The sequence below is a fragment of the Colobus angolensis genome, unplaced genomic scaffold (assembly GCF_000951035.1).
Source record: "Colobus angolensis palliatus isolate OR3802 unplaced genomic scaffold, Cang.pa_1.0 Scaffold3, whole genome shotgun sequence".
In the NCBI taxonomy this organism is placed as follows: Eukaryota; Metazoa; Chordata; class Mammalia; order Primates; family Cercopithecidae; genus Colobus; species Colobus angolensis.
Genome location: NW_012116265.1, coordinates 17,188,937 through 17,212,501, shown reverse-complemented (window position 1 = coordinate 17,212,501; position 23,565 = coordinate 17,188,937). Strand labels below are relative to the sequence as shown.

The window sequence follows — 23,565 nt, the reverse complement described above, 5'->3', positions numbered from 1 at the left end:
GCACGGCATAGATGGAGCTGTCATCATCATCACAGCCATCGTCATCATTCTCATCATCATCACCATCATCATCATCGTCATCGCCACCACTCATATAGTTTGGAATATATATATCTGTGTCTCTGCCCAAATCTCACATTGAATTGTAAAACCCAGTATTGGAGGAGGGGTCTGCGGGGAGGTGACTGGACTATGGGGGTGAATTTCTCATAAATGCTTACGCACCATTACCTTGGTGCTGTCTGCCAGGTAGTGAGCGACTTCTCCTGAGATCTGGCTGTTTAAAAGTGTGTGGCATCTCATTCCCTCACTCTCCTGCTCTGTCTCTTGCTCCTGCTTTCACCAGGTGACTTCCACCATATTTGAAAGCTTCCTGAGGCCTCCCCAGAAGCAGATGCCAGCACTATGCTTACTGTATAGCCTATGAACCAATTAAACCTCTTTTCTTATAAATTATCCAGTCTCAGGTATTTCTTTATAGCAATGCAAGAACGTCCTTCACCATCATCATCACATCATCATCATCACCATCATCACCATTAACATCTTTATCACCACACCCACAAGCAATCTTCTGTGATCCTTTTCAACAGTATACAGCCATCAGTGAATCACTGAAGTTTTTTTTCTTTAAATTATAAGTCCTCTTAAGAAAATCTATAAGAGCTTCTTGCACGGGACAGAGCTCTCTTGGATGCACTTTCTCCTTTTTCATTCCTCCTACACTTCATACATGCTGTAAAGCAAGGCCTCACCAACTCCAACAGACAGATGATGCATTTGAATGAAGCGAGTCATAGAGACTGGGAAGAGATTCAGGATGACAGCCTGTTTAAAGGGCCAGCCTGAGCAACAGAGGGAGACCATTTCTCAAAAAACTAAAATAAAAATAAAAAATGAAAAACTAACCAAAAAAATTAAGAGTGGCTGCTTCCCAGCACCATGCAATAGTTGCCTTACAGGAAGATGGGCACAATGAGGCTGTAGCATCCAATCTCCAAGAAAATCCAGAAATGGACCAGGCACGGTGGCTCACGCCTATAATCGAAGCACTTGGGAGCCCGAGGTGGGCGGATCACCTGAGGTCAGAAGTTCGAGGCCAGCCTGGCCAACATGGTGAATCCCCGTCACTACTAAAAATACAAAAAGAAAAAAAAAAAAAGAAAATAGATGGGCATGGTGGCGGGCACATGTAATCCCAACTGCTTAGGAGGCTGAGGCAGGAGAATCGCTTAAACCCAGAAGGCGGGGGTTACAGTGAGCCAAGAATGTACCATTGAACTCTAGACTAGGCAACAAGAGTGAGACTACATCTCAAAAAAAAAAAAAAAAAAAAAGGAAAGAAAAGAAAAAGAAAACCCAGAAATGGAGATACTTTTCAGTGAAATCTTTCCTTTTTTTTTTTTTCTGCATCAATCTGTTACAGTGCCTAAAATAGCATTTTGGAGTTGTGTTTCTTGAGTTTTACAAGCTTTTCCGCCTTAAGGGGTCCCCTGTTGAAAAGCAAATGTCCATGAGGGAGGAGTACATTAGGTCTCAACTGACATCTACAAAGAAATTTACATGTCAGTCTTTTGAGAGTGAAATCCAAGACAAGAGAGGTGGGGATGGGGAGCAGGGCTAGAGTAGGGGGCAGGAAGGGACCAAAAGACAAACTGAGGGGAATTCTAAGAGTTTGTTGAGTATTACCTACACCCCAGCTTTGTTAAGACTGGCTTTTACTCTGGAAAATGGGATTCTTTGCTTTTGAATATCTACACCTTCTCCTTTTCTTCTGTACACTCTCACCACCCGTCCCCTCCAATCTCCTTTCCTCAGCCTTTGTGTGCATGCATGCATGTGTATACACACACACACACACGCACACACATACACACACACACCAGAAAACTCTGAATTTAAGAAAAGATTAGGATAAAAACAAGAGTTGAGACCCAGCATGGTGGCTCATGCCTATAATCCCAGCACTTTGGGAGGCCGAGGTGGGTGGATCACTTGAGGTCAGGAGTTTAAGACCAGCCTGGCCAACATGGTGAAACCCTGTATCTACTAAAAATACAAAATTAGCTGGGTGTGGTGGTGGGGGCCCGTAATCCCAATGTTAGAGGTGTTCGAACCAGAGTGACTCCATCTTGAGTGAGAGCTAGGAAAATGAGGCTGGGACTTGCTGGGCCACATTCCCAGAAAGTTAGATATTCCTAGACTCTAGATGCTTACAGTTAAAGGAACAGATTGATCATGTTTACTAAACAGACCCAGACTTGGGAGTGTCCTAATATCCTTATATTTTGAGAACAAAGACATTCCTAATTTTGCTTTAAAGATAATATGATAATATCGATTCTTGCAAAATACTGTCATTAAGAAAATTAATCCTCTATCACAAACCCTTGTAGCAGAGCACATCTCCCCATGATCTTTTTTATCCTATATATACAAGCATTGTACCTAGGGTGGATGTGTTTCTCCTCTTACTTTGAGGAATGCCCTACTCTATCTATGGAGTAGCTGTTCTTTTGTCAGAGGTGGTGTGAACCAGAGCAATTCCATCTTGAATAGGACTTGGGTAAAATAAGGCTGAAACCTACTGGGCTGCATTCCCAGATGGTTAAGGCATTCTAAGTCACAGGATGAGATGGGAGGTCAGCACAAAATAGAGGTCATAAAGGCCTTGCTGATAAAACAGGTTGCAGTAAAGGAGCCAGCCAAAACCCACCAAACCAAAATGGCCACGAGAGTGACCTCTGCACATCCTCACTGCTACACGCCCATCAGCACCATGACAGTTTACAAATGCCATGGCAACATCAGGAAGTTACCTTGTATTGTCTAAAAGGGGAGGCATGAACAATCCACCCCTTGTTTAGCATATCATCAAGAAATAACCATAAAATGGGTAACCAGCAGCTCTCGGGGCTACTCTGTCTATGGAGTATTATTTCATTCCTTTACTTTCTTAATAAACTTGCTTTCACTTTGCCCTGAATTCTTTCTTGTGCGAGATCCAAGAACCCTCTCTTGTGATCTAGATTGGGACCCCTTTCCTGTAACACTTTCACCATTTTACTTTCTTAATAAATTTGCTTTTGCTTTGCACTGTGAACTCGCCCTGATTTCTTTCTTGTGTGTGATCGAAGAATCCTCTCTTGTGGTCTGGATTGAGACCCCTTTCCTGTAACATCAGCTATTCCGGAGGCTGAGGTACAAGAATCCCCTGAACCTGGGAGGCAGAGGCTGCAGTAAGCTGAAACTGTACCACTGCACTCCAGCCTAGGCAACAGAGGGAAACTCTATCTCAAAAAACAAAAACAAAAAAAAAAAAAAAAAGAGTTGGAAAATTACTAGACTGTAATATAAGACAAATCTGAAAGGAAAATAAACCATGTATATGTGTGTGCATTAGGATGTGTATGGTTCACCACCTTTCAGCAACAATTAATCCCTTCATTACCCTAAAACAAATCTTTATTAGCACATACTATTAACCAAACCATGTGCTAAGTGCCAAGGATACTAAGATGAATAAGAAGATTATTAGATATGAGTTCTAAATTTCTCTTCAAAGAATCAGTATGTCAGTATGTTCAATTCTTTGCCTTCTACTTTTAAACTTAACTTCCTCATAAAGCAACCTTTTTTAATCACCTGCTCCACCCTGACTCATTCCAATTACCTACTCCACTCTGACTCATTCCAATTATCTGCTCTACCCTGACTCATTCTGAGTACCTGCTTATTCTCCACCCCAACTCATTCCGATTTCCTGCTCTGCCATAACCATTTTTTCCCGCCAAACCACTCACCCTGTCACTCTCTTTAAATTAGCCAACTGGAATTAGTTTAGCCTGTGTGGTCTAACCCTAACCAACAGGGGAATGACACAGCAGCAGGGGCCATGTGTGTCAGGAATAAGACCCCCTTCCCCTCCCTTGTTCAGGTGTGCACTCACCATTTCTCCATCTGTGAGGGCACACCCTTCCATAGAAGTAAATTGCCTTGCTGAGAAGAAAAAAAGAAAATTTTATATTTGAGTGCTATTTCTTTTGCGGCACCAAAACCTTATTTATAACAAAAGTAATTCTTGTCTTCAAGGACCTCGCCATTTAAGTGGGAACACCAACAAATATATAGCGATGGATCATTTGCTACAAGTTTTAAAAGAGGTGAATCTGGGAACATAAATAAAAGGCATACCCACCTGTTCCTTTGGAAAGTCGGTTTTGTGAAAGCTTCATAAGGAAATGTCCCATAGACTAAATATTTCTTAAAACTTTTTAATTTTGCAATGTATCATACAGAAAATAATATAAATGATGTATATCTACCATTTAAAAATAGTAAACAAACACCTGTGAACCCACCACCCAGCCTAAGAAAGAGAACAGCTTCCACATCTTTGAAGTCCCTCTCTGATCTCAGATGAATGTTTTGTTTTTCATTCCTTTGTTTTTACTTTTAATTTTCTTCTGGTATATGTGTCACTAAACTATTAATACGTACTTTTTTGGTTTGTCTGGTTTTGAATTGCATGTAAATGGGATCATACAGTATTATTATTCTCAGACATGATTTTTTTACTTGACCATATGTTTTTGAGAATGATCTCTGTTCATATACATAGTTACAGTTTATTAGTTTTTAGTGATGTGTAGTTTTCTGTAGTATGAACAAATCCTATTCAATGTATAGATCTATTTTACCATTGATAACTCTTCCACTCTTTTCCATTTTTGCCATTATAAACAGAGACACAATGAAAATTCTTCTATAAGACTCCTGGTAAATATATCTCCTTCAAGAGGAACTCTTGGATTGTTGCTAAATGCAATTAGCTTGAATATTGATTTTGTGTCCATTAACTCTCCTAAATACTCTTATTAATTCTAAATTTGTATCTGTAAAAAGTTTGGTATTTTTTATAGACATCTATATCATTTGAAAATGGTGATAACTTTATTTCTTTTTTTCAAATTATTTTTTTGATACGATGATTTTATTTTCCATGAATATATATCCAGAGGTAGAAATGCTAGATCATATGATAATTATATTGTTAATTTTTTGAGGAACCTCTGTACTGTTTTCCACATACTGTACCAAGTTACATTCCCACAACAATGGAGAAGGCTTCCCTTCCCTCCACATCCTCACCAACACTTGTTATCCTTTGACTTTTTAATAGTAGTCATCCTAACAAATTTGAGGCAATATCTCATTGTGGTTTTGATTTGTATCTCCCTGATAATTGGAGATATTGACCACCTTTTTATGTATCTGTTAGCTATTTGTATGTCTTTTTCAGAAAAATATCAATTGCCCATTTTTTTTAGTTTTTCAGTTTTTTTTTCAATTTTTTTTTTTTTTTTTGAGACAGGGTCTCACTCTGTCACCAGGCTGAAGTGCAGTGATCCTTCTACCTAAGCGTCCCAAGTAGCTGGGACCACAAGTGTGCACCACCTTGCCTGGCTAATTTTTGTGTTTTTGTAGAAACGGGTTTTCACCATGTTTCCCAGTCTGGTCTTTGCCTTATCAGATATGTGGTTTGCAAATATTTTCTCCCACTATGTGCATTGTCATGTCAATTTGTTGGCTGGTTCTTTTGCTGTGTAGAAACTTTTAGTTCGATGTAGTCCCATTTGTTTATTTTTGTTTTTATTGCCTGCTTTTGGCATCATATCCAAAAAATCATTGCCAAGATCACTGGAGATTTTCCCCCATGTTTTCTTTTAAGGATCTAACATTTTTAGGTCTTAAGTCTATACCTTTTAATCCATTTATAGTTGATTTTTGGTGTATGGTGTGAGGTAAGAATCTGAGTCCATTGTTTTTGGTTTGTTTGGTTTTGTTTAATTTTGCAAGTGGGTATCCAGATTTCCCAAAAACATTTATTGAAGAGACTATCCTCTCTCCATTATATATTCTTGCCACCTTTGTCAAAGATTAGTTGATCACGTATGCATGTGTTTATTCCTGAACTTTCTATCCTGTTCCATTGATCTATGTGTCTGTCTTTATGCCAGTGCCAAACTATTTGATTACTATAGCTTTGCAATATGATTTGAAATCAGAAAGTGTGAAGCCTCCAGTTTTGTTTTTGCTCAAGATTACTTTGGCTATTTGGTGTCTTTTGTGGTTTCATACCAATTTTAAGATTATTTTTTCTATTTCTGTAAAAGAAATGCCATTGGAATTTTGATGAGACTGCATTGAATTTGTACATCACTTGAGTAGTATGAACATTTTGACTATATTGATTCTCCCATGAATTTGTCTGCTATTATTATCTGTTATATTTGTCTCTTGTTGGATAAATGCAAGAACTTCAGAACCTTTTAAATCCATTCCCCCTCCTGATTTACAGGCCACTGTTGTAATATATTTTAATTCCATATATATCTCAAAATGAATAAGTTCTATTATTATGATGTCAATATTTATTTAGATTTATCCACTAGCTATCATTTTCATTGTTCTCTATTCCTTCTCACATCTCTCAGCTTCGTCTGGAAAAATACCCTTTCCTTTGTTTCAGGTTTTCTGGTGACACATTCTCTGAAGTTTACTTGTTTGTCTGTTTTTTAAGTTTTACTGAGCTATAGTTGACTTATAATAAACTGCTAATATGTAAAGAGTTTGACATGTTTTGACACATGTACACATCTGTGAACCTATCACTACAATTAAGATAATAAACATAGTCGTCACCTCCAAAGTTTCCTCATACCCCTTTGTGATCTTTTTCTCATTTTATTGCTGAGTAGTAGTTTATCATAAATATGCCACAGGGTTTTTTTAATCCACTCACTTGTTCGTGGCCATTTGCATTTTTTCCAATTTTAAGATATTATAAACAAAGCAGCAGTGAACATTTATGTGCAAATTTCTGTATGCATATAGGCTTTCATTTCCCTTGAATAAATATCTAGGAGGGAAATGGGGCTAGATTATATTCTAAGTGTATATGTAAAGTTTTAAGAAACTGCACAGCTGCTTTCCAAAGTGGTTGTACCATTTTACATTCCTCACAAGGTCTGAGAGTTCTAGTTGCTCCACATTCTCATCAATACTTTCTAATTTTAGCCACTCTAAGAGGTGTGGTGGTATCTCGTTGACATTTTAATTTGCATTTCCTTAATAACTAATGATATTGACCAACTCTTTATGTGTTTATTTGTCATCTGTATATCTTTGGTGAAATATATGTCCAATTTTCTACCCATATTTTTATTGTTTGTTTTGTTACCACTGAGTTGATTTTTTGTTTTGTTTTGCTTTTTTCAGAGATATGGTCTTGTTATGTTGCTCAGCCTGGACCAGAACTCCCAGGCTCAAGTGATCCTCCCACCTCAGCCTCCCACATAGCTGGGGATTGCCTGTGCACACCACCATGCCTGACTTGTTATTATTGAGTTTTGAGGGTTCATTAAGTAATCTAGCTACAGGCTTTTATCAGATACATGATTTGCAAATGTTTTCTCCCAGTCTGGCTTTATTTTTAATTTCCCTAACAGTATATTTTGAAGAGCAGAATTTTTTTTTATAAAGTTTAGTTTATCAATATGTTGTTTTGGGTCATATTTTCTTGCTTCTTTGCATGCTTAGTAAATTTTGCTTGGATGCCAGACATCTTCAGTAAATAATGCCACTTTATACCTAAGCTTTAAATCAAGTCATATAAATCCTCCAACATTATTGTTCTTTTTCAAAATTATCTGAGCTCTTCTAGTTATTTTACACTTCCATATGGAGTTTAGAATCAGCTGATCGTCTCCAGGTTTGGCTACAAAAATAAAGGAACTATGAACAATCATATACAGGTTTTTGCGTGGACATGTTACAGTAGGTAGCTAGTCAGACATGAGCAAGGCAGGAGAGGGTTCCCCTCAGCACACACACACCAGGAATGTCAGGCATCCATCAGATGATGATCAGGCAGTTGCCAGCTGTCTCTCTAAAATAATATTCGGTCACAGCTTGCCCCAGGGAAAGGCAGTGTCCCAATAGATAGAAAAAACCTGAAACTGGTGATCAGCAGCTTCCTGATAAGATCTCCAGAACTGGGTGAGTGGGCTCAGGCATGCACATTAAGAGGCAAAATGGCAGAGTTTAACTCTAGGAATGCTGGACTGATAAGGAACGTCTCAAGTGAGCATGCGCACAACTCCAGCAAACACACTGCGCATGTGCCCCCTCCCAAGTACTACCAGGTCACTACACATGCTTACAGCTCACCACAGGGGAAGAATCAGGAAAAAAGCCATGCAAGACCCTGAAAGTATGCCAAGGCATACAACTCCAAGTCAAAGGTCAAACAGTACACTGGATCTCTCTAGTCGCCCGCTTGGCCCTCTTCCAAGTGTACTTTACTTCCTTTCATTCCCGCTCTAAAGCTGTTTAGTAAACTTTCACTCCTGCTCTAAAACTTGCCTCCATCTCTCCTTCCTTATACCCATTGAATTCTCTCTTCTGAGGAGGCAAGAATTGAGGTTGCTGCAGACCTGTATGGATTTGCGGTTGGTAACATACTTTGGTGCCACGTGACTCAGATACATTCTGCTGCTAACAGACATAAGTTTTTATTTCTCTGGGATAAATGCCCAGGAGTGCTATTTCTGGGTCATATGGTAAGTATATGTTTGTTTTTTTAAAAAACTGATCAAGTGTTTTCGAGAGTGGCTATACAATTTCACATTCCCACCAGCCATATAGAGAAGATCCAGTTTCTCTGCATCCTCACCAGGATTTGATATTGTCACGTATTTGCATTTGAGCTGTTCGATAGATGTGTAGTAATTTCTCACTGTGGCCTTAATTTACATTTCCCTGAGGCCAGTGCTATTGAACATCTTTTCATATGCTTATTTTCCATCTGCATATCTTTTTCAGTGAAATGTCTCTTCATGTCTTTTGCTCATTTCCTGATTAAATTGTTGACTTTTTTTACTGTTATAGTTTCAGGGTTTTAAAATACATACTATAGATACTAGTCTTACATGGAGTTTGCAAATATTTTCTCTCAGTCTGCAGCCTGTTTTTTATTATTTTTTTTAACAGGGTCTTTTGCAGAGCAAATTTTTTTTATTTTGATGGAGTCCAATTTATTAACCATTTCTCATATGAATCATGCTCTTAGCGTCATATCCAAGAATTCCTGACCAAGCAAATAGAATCTCAAACTAGAATATATTCCTTTCTTAAATCAGACCAACAAAACTAGTGTCGATTCAAGTTTGAATGAGTGAAGTCACGAAAACCAAAAATCTCAGAATTAACTGTCATCATTGTCAATTAAAGTTTGTTTTCCATGAACCAAGCATTGCTGTAAGCAATGTAATACTTCAGAAATGATCTCTCCCTTTTTTATAATGTAAGCTTCTTTGCCAGAAGAAAAAAATAAAAAATGGTACACTGCTGAAACCTTAGGGAGACAAAAACCAGAAAACCAAAGCAAAAACTGAAACAGTGTATGAACTGAGTACATAATAGGCTCAGAAAAACAATCATCAAAGATATTGCAAAAAAAGAGGAGAATAAAGGAAAGTGTTGCTTCTTTATTAGATGGGGACACAGAGGAAGGAGTAGCAGATAGAAAACAAAGTCGCAAAATAGCATTTTGATCTGGTTTGATCTTGATCAATATCAAAAAACTGATAAGGTACAGGAAAGTTTAGTTAACACATGGACTTGGAGAAAGGAAGGACAAAGTTGCAGATGGCCTGAAACTAGGTAAGTAGCAAAGAAAATTCATTTCAATGGGCTGAGGCCCTGCAAACAGATGATCTTAGGGAATCTAAGTCAAGTCATTGCCTGTAATTGCAAACTTGACAACTGTGTATGGAATATTATTATATTCACAGGGATGGCAATTTCAGATACATTCCACATTGTCTTCAGAATGATGCTTTCCAATAAAAATTCTTGTCTCTAATTGATAGGTAATGAAACTGCGGCCAAAAATCATATCATAAGGGTGGCACAACTGGAACTGAAATGCTGGATCTTAGTGCATTTTTCCGGAACACATCTGCGTCTTCCCAGATTGGGAGGTGGAGTGAGGAAGAGATACAAAAACACCTTTCAGGGTAGCAGGGACTGGAGGGCTGCTGACAGACACAGAGACACCTGACCCAAGAAAACAGAGAAGATGAAAGTGCGCTGGGCCACGAATCAGAATTAGATCCTGCCCCAACTCTGTAGCTTACTAGCTGTGTGACCTTGGGGAAAGCTACTCTCCTGCCCTGGGCTTCTTTTAGGGGGCAGGGGTTGGGAAAAAAAACAAAAGTCTTTATTGATAAATAGCTTACAATTAAACAAATAGAGTTGTGGGCTTCTTGGGGAATAAAAACTAGGGCAGAGGCTCAATCTCTCTCCATTTCCACCCCGGCGCAAGGCCTCAGCCCTCTGAACACTTTGGATCATGAGGCCTTAATGGATAGCCCAGGCTTTCTCAGGACCTTGGAGGCTTCTGTCTTCCTGGTCAGGTGTGCAGGCACCACCTTGGACCCACTGCCCCCAGCAGGAGAAGTTGCCTTGGTGTTTGGCCCCTGCCCAGCACCCTGAGCAGCTGCCCCTTTTGGGGCCTTGGCCTTGGCCACCATCTTCTTTTTGGTGGGGGAAGCAGCACCGTTCTTGACCTTGCTGGCCGTGAGTTTTGAACTCTTACTCCCAGCTTTGATTTTCCTGTGGGCCTCAACGTCTCCTTAGCTGCTCCTGCTGCCTTTGGCCTTTGACTTCTTGCTGAGCCCATTGGCACAAGAAGAGGCCTACATGACTTTGGCTTTGTGGGGGGCCTTGCTTAGCTTTGCCTTGGTGTCCTCAGCCTCACTGTCTTGCTGGGGCGGTCTTCTCCCTGGCTGTACCTAATTTGGAAGGAGATGTCTGCACCTCTGCTGGCTTCCTGGCTGCCTTTTTCACCTTGCTCAAGTTGGGAGGGTCCTTCTTTGCCTCACCTGGTTTCTTGGAGCGCTTTCCCCTGGCCTCATTAGCTTTCCTGGAGGCTGTCCGGGGGCAGGGGGCATCTTCCTAGACTGGATTTTCATCTTGTGCTTGGGAACTAATTTGAAGCTGCCGGTAGCCCTCCAGCCTTGGAGTTGAGGGGCCTGGTGAGGAGGCTGAGCTGCATGCTGGTGGCCAGGGCCTGCTTCAGCAGGTACTCGAAGTGGAGGATGTCCCCAGGAGAACCAGTCCTTCCAGCCCTTCCAGAGTATCTGTGTCCCAGCCTGCTGGGCTGGAGTAAAGGAGGTCAGAAGAGGAGGAGGCTTAGCCTGTTCTGGGAATACAGAAGCCAGCCATCCTCCCCAGTCCAGACCCTGGGCCCTATTCAAGGTAGTACGTCCTGGAGGGTAGGTAGCGCGCTAACTGCTGGCAGGGACAGAGAAGCTGAAAGAGCACTTGGCCATGAATTGGAACTAGATACTGCCCCAGCTCTATAGCTTACTAGCTGTGTGACCTTGGGGAAAGTTACTCTCCTGCCTTAGGCCTCGGTTTCCTAGTAAAATGAGGGGATTGAAACAGATGACCTTTTCTATTACTTCACATTCTAACAATCTATGATCCTGGCTATGATTTGAAAACTCAGAGAGGGATTCTGGGAAAGCTTATGAAAGACTACAGTGTTCTTTTCTCTTTATTTTATTTTATTTTATTTTTATTTTATTTTTTTGAGACGGAGTCTTGCTCTGTCACCCAGGCTGGAGTGCAGTGGCAGTAATCTTGGCTCACTGCAACCTTTGCCTCCCAGGTTCAAGTGATCTTCTTGCCTAAGCCTCCCGAGTAGCTGGGATTACAGGCGCGCATCACACCCGGCTAATTTTTGTATTTTTAGTAGAGACATCATGTTGGCCAGGCTGGTCTTGAACTCCTGACCTCAGGTGATCCACCTGCCTCAGCCTCCCAAAGTGCTGGGATTACAGGTGTGAACCACCGCACCCATCCCAGTGTTCTGTTTGTAGATCAAATACAGATTTTCGCTATTTCAGCTGCTTTGCCCAACATCTCTTTCTTCAGCTCTTTTCGTGGCACTGTCCTTCTCAGAGCCAATGGGATTCTCTTGGGGCTGCCAATCACAGTGCTGGGCCCTAGCCCTGGCCACACTGATTGGCCCAAGAGTTGTGCACCAGACCCAAAAAGACCAATCAGAATCTTTCCCTGAATGTGTATGTGTGGATACAAGGGAAAAAAGAGAACTCACTTCTCCATTGCAGAACTGATACAAACCTGGAGATGTGCGCTCCCTACCCTCCTCCCTACCATCCCCTCCTTCCCGGTGTAGACACGTCTTCATCTTTACACCTCATCGTGGAGGATCATCAAGGGCAGAAGAGAGAAGCAAAGGCAGGAGCCGGCAGGAAGGAGGGAGGTCGGACACTGGCCTTACTACGGGAGCATGTCAGATGTCAACTCCCTTCAGGGATTCTTAGCACGTGCTCCTCCAAATTCACCGTATTTGGAGGGGGTGTTTATTTCCTGTGTCTGTATTCACAAATTACCACAGCTTGGTGACTTCAAACAGCAGTCATCTGGCCGGGCGCGGTGGCTCACGCCTGTAATCCCAGCACTTCAGGAGGCCAAGGCGGGTGGATCACCTGAGGTCAGGAATTCTAGACCAGCCTGGGCAACATGGTGAAACCTCGTCTCTACTAAAAATATAAAAATTAGCTGGGTGTGGTGGTGCATGCCTGTAATCCCAGCTACTCCGGCAGCCGAAGCAGAATCGCTTGAACCAGGGAGGTGGAGGTTGCAGTGAGCCGAGATCGCGCCATTGCACTCCAGCCTGGGGGACAAGACCAAGACTTCGTCTAAAAAAACAAAACCAAATGAACAAAAAACAACAGTCATCTCTTCTCTCACAGTCTTGGAGGCCTTGAGTCTGAAATCCCTATCACTGGGCCAAATTCAAGGTGTGAGCAGGGCCGAGCGTTCTCCAGAGGCTGGAGGGGAGAATCCATCCAGTGCCTCTTCTAGCTTCTGGGGGTGGCTGCATCCTCGGCTTCTGGCCACATCGCTCCAATCTCTTCCTCTGTGCTCACATTGCCGCCGCCTCCTCTGTCTGTGTCAAATCTCCCTCTGCCTTCCTCTTTGAAGAACACTTTGATGGCATTTAGGGCCCACCCAAATAATCTAGGATAATCTTCCCATCACAAGAATCTTAATTTAATCACATCGGTAAGACCCTGTTTCTTTTTGTGTGTGTGTGATAGAGTTCGTTCTTGTTGCCCAGCTGGCAATGCCATCTTGGCTCACTGCAACCTCTGCCTCCCAGGTTTAAGCGATTCTCCTGCCTCAGCCTCCTAAATAGCTGGGATTACAGGCACCCACCACCACGCCAGGCTGATTTTTGTATTTTTAGTAGAGACGGGGTTTTACCATGTTGGCCAGGCTGGTCTCGAACTCCTGGCCTCAGATGATCCACCTGCCTCAGCCTCCCAAGTGCCAGGATTACAGGTGTGAGCCACCACGCCGGGCCCTACTTTTGATTTTTTGCTGTCATAGACAATCCCATGATGAACAACCTCACTTGTTCTGAGACATGGCGTTATTAGGCTGATGTGGGGACCCTTTAAAAAGCTCTAGATAAGGCTGGCTGTGGTGGCAAAATCCTGTAATCCCACCTACTCAGGAGGCCCAGGCGAAAGGATCACTTGAGGCCAGGAGTTTGAGATCAGCCTGGGCAACATAGCAAGACCTTGTCCGTACAAAAATTAGCCAGGCATAGTGGTACCTACCTGTGGTCCTGGCTACCTGGGAGGCTGGGGCAAGAGGATCTCTTGAGCTCAGGTGTTTGAGTTTCCATGATTGCACCACTGCACTCCAGCTTGAGTGACAGAGACCCTGTCTCTAAAATAAATAAATAAAATTAAAAGCTCTAGATAGATAAATATTGACAAGTGTCTTTCCAGAAAGATAATACCAGTTCACATTCTGACAAAATTGTCCGAGTACTTTTGTCACTGTACATACTACGTTTTATTTATAAACATTTGTCAATTTGATTGATAAAAAACATGTCTTATTTTAAGATGTATTTCTCTGATTACCAGAGAGGGTGAATCTTTTGTGTGGCTGAATGGCATTTTTCTATAAATTATATTTCTCCTATAAATTATAGTCTGCTGCTGTTTTGCCCTATTCAATTTTAGTGTTGCCCTCATGGATTGACAACCATTTTGTCATATTTGTGCAGACAGCTTTTTCTTGTTTGCCATTTGTATTTTAATTCTGTTTATGAGGATTTAGAGTTTTTCAAAAGGAAAATATCCCTGCAAACTGATGAGTCCCAAATGTTATTTTTTTTTACCTGGATGAGTTTCTGCTTTGCTTCCAGGAATTGCTTCTGTGCCTGAGACAGGGGCCTGGCAGGGGTTGGAGGGGCAGGGTGTGGGCTCAGCGCTCCTGGTGCAGGGGCAGATACATACTCCTGGGATCCCAATTCAGCCTCACAAACCTGAAACACAAGAACTGCAAATGGTTCTTTAGACTGGCCACCACCTCTATTTTATGATCTCTCTCTCTCTTTCTTTCCTTCTTTCTTGTGGGGGCTGTGAATGTGGTTCATTCCCAGGATTTACAAGGTCTAAAAATCAGTTTTAAAAAACCAGCTCCAGCCAGGCGCGGTGGCTCATGTTTGTAATCCCAGCACTTTGGGAGGCTGAGGCAGGTGGATCACTTGAGGTCAGGAGTTTGAAACAAGCCTGGCCAACATGGTGAAACCCCATCTCTAGTAAAAATACAAAAATTAGCCAGGCGTGGTGGCACATGCCTGTAGTCCCAGCTACTCTGGAGGCAGAAGTTGTAGTGAGCTAAGATTGCACCACTACACTCCAGCCTGGGCGACAGAACGAGACTCCATATAAAACAAAACAAAACAAAAATCAGTTCTGGCCAGGCACGGTGGCTCATGCCTGTAATCCTTGTAATCCTAGCACGTTGGGAAGCTGAGGTAGGAGGATCCCTTGACCCCAGGAGCTCAAGACCAGCCTGGGCAACACAGGGAGACCCTGTCTCTATTTTTAAAAATAAAATAAAAACCAATTCCCAGAAACACACACAAGTTTCCCCTTCCCTTTAAATTGATGCATTTCTGGAAAAGCCATCCCATGTGAGAAGGAAGGCCCTGCATGTCGGCGTGTGGAACCCCACTGGGAGCATACACTGATGTGCCACAGTCGGGCCCTACTGTGCAGCCCTGCCCTGGGAGAGCCTGTGGGGTTTGCTGTCACTAATGCTGTTCATTTGCTTTCTGGTGCTTTGGTAAATTGTGTCCTATATATATGTCTGAGTATACAAAGATAGTCCCTAACCTGCATTCTAAAGTGATGGGGCCGACGAACAATTGGGCTTTTGATCTAACAAGTTGAATCCCAAAGCTGAGAGCCAGAGTTTTTTCGTTCAGGGCATGAAGAAAGATTTTTAAAGCCACGAAGGCAGAATGAGGGAAATAGAGGAAATGGGTGCCTGGCACCTGAAGAGAAACTGAGGAAGGAATGACGAGGTTTGAAGGGGATTCTAGGAATTTTACCATGAGGCATGCAATGCAGACCTTCTCCCCCATCTCTGGATGAAAACCAGGGAAGTCCCCATTCCCCACAGGTGCGCTTAGAGCTGGGCCATCAGATCAGATGAAGAGGTGAGAACAGCCTCGCAGTGGATGCAGGGTGAGCACCAAGGGAGGAGGTGGAAGGCCAGCCAAGCCCAGGCTGCAGAGCCATGGGGCATGGGTGGCAGTGAGACAGCCACTCTGTGTGACCAGGCTGGGGAGGCAGTGCTCTGGGTCACCTGCCTGTGCTGGGCTGGATGGCGAGATGACACCTTCATCCCTCTTTCAGCCACACTGCCCAGAGTGAGCTCACACCCTCATTTTATCTCACCTGGAACATTCCAGCAGCCCTTCACTTGTCCTCCCCCACACACCAACATGATCTGTCTGAATCACAAATCTGATCCCATTTCTCCTTGATGATAGCCTTTGATGTCTCCCCACATGCCAGCCTTTCCTTAGCATTCAAGGCCCAGAGACAAGGCCCCGTCCCAGTTCCCCTCCTCAGGGTTTCTTCCCTGCTCACCTCTGCTCAGCAACACAGGGTCAGCCCTGGACAATTTTCATACCCTTATACACACCCTTCCCCTTTTGCTGCCTCAGGAACTCTTATTCATGTCCCATCTGAAATGCCTTAATGCCTGGATCTCCCTGGCAAGTTTATGCACTGCCTTCTCTGGGCTCCCAAAGCACATCAAACCTACATGGATTCTTGTAAAGGGAACAAGTGAAGTCTCTGAGTACCTCCCACATACCAGGAACTCGGCTAAGCCCTTTCATATATTAGCTCATTGAATCCACAGCCCTAAGAGATCAGTCCCACTATTAATCCATTTATGAATGAGGAGATTGAGGCCCAGAGAAGTTACACGCCTGGCCCAAGGGCTCACAGCTAGAGCAGCCGACCTGGGATTTAAGGCTTCTCATATTGTAACTGGGCAGCTTCACTTCAAAATGCATTTTAAAACCTTTTTCCCAATTTGTCTTTCTTCTTTCTTCCCTAGTCTCGAGATGTAACCTTGAAGCAAATGGTAGAAGCATTTTCCCTTAACCTTAAATTAGACTCCATGCCTCTCCCTTTCCCACCATATACTCTTCACATTTATCTAACTGTATGCTAGTATCTAATTACGTGCTTACTTAGAAGTTCCAGGGGTTAATCTTGAGACAGACAGACCAAGCCTGGAGACCCAGCTGCAACATTCCAGCAATTATCTCCGGGCAGCTACTCAACAACCCAGCCATTGTTGAGATGATGCCAGCCCACGTTCCAAGTGGACCGAGACCCAAGACAGCCACCAAGACAAGACACACAGACCTTGTACTCAACACCCATTCCGCCTGCCTCCCAGATCAAGTTTCCCTTTTTAAGCTCTTGCCTTCTCCCCAGAAATTCAAAGCGGTTACTTTGGATATGAATCTGGTCATTTCCCCTTTGCTAGTTTTGATAAATAAAGTCACTTTCTTTCTTCACCCTTGTTATTGGGCTTTGCAAGCAGACCTGTATTCCATCACAAAACCATCCCATTATGTGCCTCGAAGTACTTCCCATGTGTGTCTTAAATGTGTCCACATCAGTAGCTCCCAAACCCTTTTAGCCTCAGGGTGACCTGTGGGGCCTGCTCAGATGTAGGGAACCAGAAGCTCTTGGGGTAAGGCCCAGAGTCTGCCACTTTTCAAAGCTGTTCAGGTGAGATAGAGGCTTAGTCAGGCTTAGGGTGACCGATTATCCTGGTTTGTCTGGGACTGTGGGGTTTCCTGGAAGGTAGCAAAGCCCTGGGGAAATGGTCACCCAGGTAGGAAGTTCAGGTGCGACTCGAGCGTCCGTCTCCTGTCAGGGCGTTCAGCTCCCTGCGGCTGGAAACCTTTCAGCACCCAGCACAGTGTCTGACACACGCGACCTGCTCAGTAAGTGGAGAGAACTGTGCCTTGTGCCTGGAGCTCAACAAACTCAATTTTCTTCAGCTTTAGGCTCAACTGGAAAATGGTCTTCAGGGGGCTTGAACATGGGGTGCAGGTCAGAGAGTCAGCAGGCACAGCCCTGATCTTGCTCCGCACTACCCCACACCCCTTATCCTCAGAAACCAGTCTGGATTAGGTACAACCCAGTGGCTGGGGTCAGCTGGCAGGCAGCCAGGCAGGGTGCTGCTCCCCAGAGACCTGTAAGAGCTCTCTGCTCTTCCCAGCCGTGCCTAAGCCATATGCACGCCCAAGGAGCCTCAAAGAGTGGGCAATGTCCATGAAGGCCGGTCTCTTGGTGAACGCTGGTCACCAAGCATTCACCAAGATGTTCATACAGATGGGGAAATGAGTCCCATCAAAGATGATGTGTATATGTTGTTTGTAACAGAAGGAAATGACATCTTCACCCAGTGAATATGCTGCAGATGTATTTTTCCCAGGCGGTCCTTGGTCTTTGGACTATGTATGGTATCTTTTTCCAACAGTGATGTTTAAAATTTTTTATGAGTCATATACTATCAATCTCCTTTATTTGGGGTTTATGCCCTGCTGAGAAAGCTTCCCCCACTTCTTGATTTCTTCTAGAACTTTCACACATTTTGGGGGTACAAAAGGTAGGTTAGGGATCTAGCATTTCTTTCCCCCCAATTAGGCCAAGATAGGAAAGATGACTTCTCCAAACTCAGAGTGGGTCTGGTGTCTGCTAGGATGCGGGTGCCCCATCCAGAGATCACCTCCCTGGCACTACCCTAAGTCTGCATAAAGATCTCTTCTTTAACCGGTCTCTTCAGAAGGCCTTAAAAGAATAACTGTTTTCACAACTTGCTTTCATGTATCCTTTCTTGAGTTACAGTCACTCATGCATAGGGCTTTCCTCGTACTTACTCTGAGACTGTTCATCTTTGAGGCTCCCACCTACCCATAATACCCTGCGCAGTGCTCTGTATATCATTCATATTCGGGAATTAGACTGAGATGTATGCCCCAGCTGGCAGTGTGGAGGCCCTTGGATTTCCTAATGCAGAGGCAAGGGATTTGGTGGGCTGAGTGCAGGCCCCTCTGCTCCCTAAGATCCCATGTCATGGCAGGGACTGGGGAACCTACTCAAGCGTGCCCTCTTCTTACACCAGGCGGTATAAAGCAGCTGCTGGGTTCACAGGATATGGGGTGTGATCTGTGGAGGAACACAGAGAAGGGAGTAGACAGGAAGGGAAATTCAGCCCCTGGGCCTGATCTTGGGCCTTCTCCCATTAGCCCACCTCTCAAGTGTATTTCTTGGGCCACAAGGACCAGAATGGCAGAAACTGAAGAAAAGCAATTCATATGGTTTGGCTCTGTGTCCCCACCCAAATCCCACGTCAAATTGTAATCCCCAAAATTGGGGGATGGACCTGGTGGGAAGTGATTGGATCACGGGGGTGAATTTCTCCCTTGCTGTTCTCATGATAGTGAGTTCTCACAAGATCTGGTTGTATAAAAGTGTGTAGCACTTCCCCCTTCGCTCTCTCTCTCTCCTGCCAGCCATATGAAGGCCATGTCTGCTGCCCCATTACCTTCCACCATGATTGTAAGTTTCCTAAATCCTCCCCAGCCATGCTTCCTTTACGGCCTGTGGAATTGTGAGTCAATTAAACCTCTTCTCTTTATACATTACCCAGTCACAGGTAGTTCTTGATAGCAGTGTGAGAACAGACTAACACAGCAGTAGAGCTGAATAAGGAAAGGGCTCTTTCCACTTTATGAGCCTTTAGAAACTGGAATCTGCCTTGTCCTTTGGGGTGTAAATTTGAAATCCTAAGCCCCCCACTGACTGCATGGATCCCCTTGTGGCCAAGGGGACCCCATTAAAACCTTAAAACTGACTTCCTGGCCATGACGGGACAGAAGGTCAGACACACCTCGTTATACCCCCTTCCCTCTTGTGGTTTAGACACAACAACTGACAAGTCTTAATGTTAAAATAGAGATTCTAAAACTGACAGAACAGATTCTTTGTGGCAATAATATATCAAATTATAAACAGAACCTAAGGCCATGCCAGGCAAGGGTTAAGTCACCCACTCCTACACTTAAAGAATAAACTATGTCCCAACTGCTGCAAGGTTTTTCTTTTTCTCTAGCAGCTAAACTAGAGGGCTGGCCTTGAGATAAGCAATATTAAAACAACTACAGTTCATCCAGCTCACAGAGGCTGACTACGTGACCCTTGTTCCACCAGCCATAACTACAACTTTGACTGGACAAGAGATTGATTTCAGTAACTTTCTCCAGATAAGACCACCAACCATGGACTGGTTCTAGCTAGTTTACAGAGACTCATAAGAAAGGAAGAGCCACCAGGGATGTTTACACACAGAGGAAAGGCCATCTACAAGCCAACACATGTTTCTGGATCCTGAAAAGACCTTTTGATGTATAGGGCCTAATCGTAATACATTTAAATGTTAATTCTCCACCCCAAAGTGGGTCATATGTTACATGAGTGTTTGTTCAATGCACATGCGTCAGAATCACCTCATGAATATTCACAACTCCTCCTGTAACCTGTTGAATATGTATGTGTAGCCAACCTGTTCAGCATAAAATTCCTACCCCAACTCTTCCTCCTTCGAAGTTCCTGTCTCTGGTCTTGTCCAGAGGCACCCTTCCCAGCCTGCTGTATCCCTTTATAAGAAATACCCTCTTCTCTCCTTTCCACATTTATAGATACTATGTGTGGTTTTCTTCTTAAAGTTAACAGAGGTAATTATATCCCAGCCCACAAGGCCAACACAAGCAGCTGCCAACATTTCAGAATGCTTGGGGAGTGCAATGTCCTGGCAAACTGAAGACCTTTATGAATGGAGTGGCCCAGATTACTCAGGATGACTTGCTCACTTATCCACTCAACAAAGCGTTGGAGAATGCCTGCTGGGTGCCTGACTCTGCGTGCTGTTCTAGGTGCTGAAATACCGCAGTGAAAGAGGCAGATGGTTGGCTGCTCTGGTGGAACCCACTTTCTGGTAGAGGGAGACAGAAGACAAATCAATCAAGAATACACATGAAAATATCAGACACTGATAAATGCCACTGAGGAAGTAAGAGCAAGGCCACACCTGGGGAGCCACACTGCTGGGTGGTCAGGAAAGAAGGGACATTTTAACGGAGATGGAGTGATGAGGACTCACCTTGTGAAGACCTGGAGGAAGAGCAGGTGGGCAACGGGCACAGCTGGGGCAAAAACCTGCTGCAGGGACGAGCTCAGTGTGCCTCAAACAGAGGCACTCCCTCTGACAGAAGAGAATAACAGCATATCCCCAGAGTTTCTAGAGATTTTGACCAAATTTTGTTCTTTTGAAGACTCAGGTTTTATCTTTAAAATGAAAACAAATTTTGGGTTCTAGTCTTAGAGACAACCACATTTGTTTTTGTGTTAAACCTAACTGTCTTTAAAAAAAGAAGAGAGAGAATGTACTCGGATTGAGGTAAGCCAAGATTAAACTTCTAAAAGGTAACATCCCACAGTCCAGAGAAACCTGTGACGCAAGGTAGCTAGATGCCATTTCATCCTCGTGTTTATCATTCACCTGGCAGTGATAGAATCTGGGCCTCCAATAAGTCCAAGTCCAATTCTGAAGAACACATGGCAAGATCTGACTTGGGTGGGGCAGGAAACCTCCTTGGTGGGTTATTTCCTCCATTCCCCCAACTTTAGATCCTGTACAACACACATTATCAGTGGATTTGTTCCTGAATCCCAGGACCATGACTCAAGGCCATGAACACCTTAACCCGAGCAACCTAGGAATCCTGGCCTCTGGGGTGTGCCAGATCACCTATTCAGATCATCTCCTCATCCGATGACTGTTATGGCCTGAATTGTGTCACCCTCGCATTTATATGCTAAAGTCCTAATCCCCGGTACCTTAGAATGTGACTGAATTTGGAAGTAGGGCCTTTAAACAGGTGATGAAGATTAAATGAGATCATATGGTGGGCCCTACTCCAGTATGACTGGTGTCCTCATAAGAAAGGAAGAGCCATCAGGGATGTTCACACACAGAGGAAAGGCCATCTACAAGCCAAGGACAGAGGCCTTGGAAGAAACCAAACCTGCTGACACCTCGATCTTGGACTTCTAGCCTCCAGAACTGTGAGTAAATACATTTCTGTTGTTTAAGTCATCCAGTCTGTGATATCGTGTTACAGCAGCCCTGCCAGATTAATACAAGAACCCAACAAGAACCCAAGGTGAGGGGACTTCAGGGAATACGCACCCCAGAAGTAAAGTTTTAGAGTTTCCTTTCAAAGTTTTCTGCACTCCAGATAGAGTGGTCACTGGTTGGCTTCCTTCCTTCCCTCATTCCCTCCTGAAACCTTTAGAACTCACCACGGGCCAGCTCTATGTCCCCAGCTGGGCACTGTGTCTATGACTCCTAATCCATTCCTTTCCCAGCCCTCTAGGTCCTGTGCCAATGAAGGAATCACCAGCCTCAGCCAGGCTTTTGTTCTCTAGACCATCCCTTCAAAGTTGGAGGTTGAGGGAAGGACCCCTCCCTGGAACCAGACCAAAGGTTCTGTATTGAAAAAGCATCAATTCTTCCCCTATAGTCCTTAAATATTCTTTTTACAAAGACTACACCAGATTAAAACAGTTCCGTGGCACAATCTCTACGGGTCTGTTAATTCAGGACACGGCTCTGGAATTAATGGTCAAGAACAAGAACCAGCTGTTATTATAACTGCATCAATCCCAACAACATGTGCTGGGTAAATACCACCTCCAACAAGGTCCAAACCAGCCTATGGCCAAATGCAGCTTATAACCATGATTTTCCCTATACTTCTTCCTCCTAGCAAGATTTGGACTTCTCTGTTGATGAATCAGGCCTCTAGGTCATACATCCAACTGGAGAAGCCAGAAGTAACATCATCTTGGCCAAAACCAACAAGTCCACTTCCCAGTTGTCCCTCCTGTGGGAAACCAGCCCGTTTGGCTCTGCAGCCAGCACTGCCTTCGTGGCATGTGGTGTAATAGATGTAACCAGGACAGTGTGTACCAAAGCTGAGGAAATAGTCTCCATGTATGACACCAAGGCCAAAAAGGAAAAGTAGGCCAGCATCTGGTTCAAAAGAAGTGCAGAAATGAGACAAACCTGTCCGATGATCCAACTGTACATCCAATCTATGAGTCCAGCTATGGCGACTGGAGCCACTACAATGTTTATTCTTATAGCGACATGTGAGGAAAATAACAGGAGTATCAGGTGAGGGAGAGGGTGAGGCTCCCTGGGACTAAGCGCACTCACATTCATTGGTTTGTTTGCTGAATCTGTGCTTGCTTGTGTCTTTATTTTATGCAGAGGGCATTCCTCAGATGCTGGGTGACCTTGGCTGCCTGTTCATATTTAAGAGTGAGACATCAAAAGTTGATTGCCACCTGCAACCCAGCAACTCCGCTCCTAGGTTAATGCCCAGGAGACATGCATACAAATATGCACCAACGCACACACACAAGAATTCCCGTAGCAGCTCTGTAATAGCCCACAACTTGAAACTACCCACAAGTCCATCAACAGTAGACAGGATAAATAAATTGTAGTATATAAACACAATGGGATTCAATACAGCACTGAGAATGAACAATCTACAACTACATGCAACAATACGGATGAATCTTACAAAAATTACGCTGAATAAAATAAGTCAGAACCAAAAAGCATACATGCTATGTTATTCCATTTATTTAAAGACAAAACACGCAAATTATTAATCTGCAAGATGAGAAGTCAAGATAGTGGTTATCCTTCGGTGAAGATAGTACATATTACACTTATATAAAGCAGATGCTTGAGGGAAAGCAAAGAAAAATAGAAAAAAATACCTATAGGGAGGATTAAACACACCATTCTCAGTAGGAGACAGGTCAAATGGACAAAAATTAAGCATATATGTCAAAATCTTTTTTTTTTTTTTTTGAGACGGAGTCTCGCTCTGTGGCCCAGGCTGGAGTGCAGTGGCCGGATCTCAGCTCACTGCAAGCTCTGCCTCCCGGGTTTACACCATTCTCCTGCCTCAGCCTCCTGAGT

General features: G+C 43.6%; 1 pseudogene; it reads right to left on the bottom strand.

Annotated features, from left to right (window-relative positions):
- Window positions 1–647: 647 nt before the first annotated feature.
- The window catches only part of LOC105517312, a 73,927-nt pseudogene continuing 51,009 nt past the window's right edge, over window positions 648–23,565 (bottom strand).